Source organism: Dromaius novaehollandiae, chromosome 16 (genome assembly GCF_036370855.1).
Source record: "Dromaius novaehollandiae isolate bDroNov1 chromosome 16, bDroNov1.hap1, whole genome shotgun sequence".
Classification (NCBI taxonomy): domain Eukaryota; kingdom Metazoa; phylum Chordata; class Aves; order Casuariiformes; family Dromaiidae; genus Dromaius; species Dromaius novaehollandiae.
The window spans coordinates 4,775,674-4,777,509 of NC_088113.1; the positions used below are offsets into that span (position 1 = coordinate 4,775,674).

General features: G+C 50.0%; 1 non-coding gene across 1 annotated transcript; it reads right to left on the reverse strand.

The window, feature by feature from the left end:
- Positions 1–891: 891 nt before the first annotated feature.
- On the reverse strand, positions 892–963 carry TRNAE-UUC (transfer RNA glutamic acid (anticodon UUC)). The gene has a single exon. It is a non-coding gene; the product is annotated as a tRNA-Glu (tRNA).
- Positions 964–1,836: the final 873 nt, after the last annotated feature.

Genomic DNA, 1,836 nt, shown 5'->3' on the forward strand with positions numbered 1-1,836 from the left:
ATTGGCAGCTAAACTTGTTAGAGTATTCAGCGGGATATTTTTTGTTCCCTCATCATATGACTGTGACTTAAGTACGTGCTTAAGCTCGGGCCAACGGATTTTCATGAGGGTTTTCTCTTTCATTGCTTGAGCATGGAGTCAGACTCTGGAAGGAGGCCCACAGTCCTGACTCTTTTGTGCACTCCGCTAACACACTGCTCACACTTACTGATATCCAGGAAGCATGGAAGAAAGGAAGGAGCAGGATGTGAATCCCGAGGGGGTAAAAACATATATAGGATTTGAATATATACAGACTTTTTGGTGGGGGTGGGTAATGAGGGCCCTTAACAGTGCTTGCTGCCCTTTAGCACCTCCACGTTACACGTCACGAATCAGGGAAGCAGTCGCACAAGCTGGGCATGAGCTTTGTGTCCAGCTCTGGCACCAGCGCTAAGGGGGCTCTAGCAGCGTACGACATGGCTGTTGATATACCAGGAACAGTGATTATGTAACTGCAAGATTATTAGCATGGTTGCTACGTGCTTGCGTTGATTCACCTCGGTGCTGGCAGGAAGGCCAGAGGGAAGCTTCAAGTAAAACACTTCCTAACAAAAGTTTTCCTGGTTAAGGGGTAGTGCTCGACCTGGAGGAGGGACTTAGTCTTATTTTAGTACCATGTGTTGAAATGAAATGTTTAGGTAACAGGTACTTGCTTGCCTGTGATTCTGCTAAAAGTACCAGGGGTGTTATTTTTAACTGCTGCGGGAGCCCTGGGGTGCAGGGGGCCAAGGAGAGGTTTCGGGGTGGGAGTACGAGTCATGCGTTTGTTTTATCCCGTGCTCAGGGTGGCGGAGGAGCTGCTGCTGTTTGGGGAGGGAAAAAAGGGTGAGACGTAAAAAGAGCGCAGCTTTCCCACACCGGGAGTCGAACCCGGGCCGCCTGGGTGAAAACCAGGAATCCTAACCGCTAGACCATGTGGGATCGCATACTTGCTTTGCTTGCAGCGCCTCGCCGTGCCTGCGCCGCGCAGCGCCGCGGCCGCACTGCGGCGTCGCCTGCCGGGCCCCGGCCGCGCTGCAGGTCGTGGCGGAGCCACCCCGCTGTTCCGCGCCGCTCCGTACCGCGGGCAGCGCCTCGGCCAGCGGCCACGGGCGGTTGCAGACCTCGGGACCGAGGGCTCTGGCGAGAGTTCAGGCAGGTGGCAGGGAGCTGTTTGCGGGAATACAGATACAGGCCTGAGCGCTATAGAATCGGGCTGCTGATACTTAAAAAAAAAAAGTTGTAGGGGAATTTTTAAACTAAGTAAAGAAGGCAGATATGCAAAACCCCACAGAATTTAGGGTGATCCTTCACAGTCGAAGTCATTAAAATTCTGTATCTTAGTTAAAAGATGGCAGCAGGAGTTGACAAAAAAGACTGAAATTGCAAACGGTGGGATGAACAAATGAAGTCCAGTCTAAACAGGGTACAGAAAACCAGGCAACATACCCAAATGTGCATGCACTTCCGTATGAATTCTCGCAATCTAAAAATAAGGTGGAAGAACTGAAAGGCCCAATTTCGAATGAGAGTAAGCACATCAGGAGCTGGTGCGAGGCAGCTAATCAGTGGAACATTGTAATAGCAGGCTACAAATTATAGGGGAAGAACCCTATCGCGCTTGCAGAGTGTGCTAGATGCCAAAGAAAGCTTAGCGTCAATGTGCCTACCTAATTTTAATCTGCCAACGTGAAACACTGAACTCCCATAGATAGAAATGTCATGCCCACATAGGAAAAGAGTATTAGGACTACTGTCGTGAGCAGTCTTCAAAACCAGTGACTATGACAGTGATATATTTAAGAGATCAGAGTG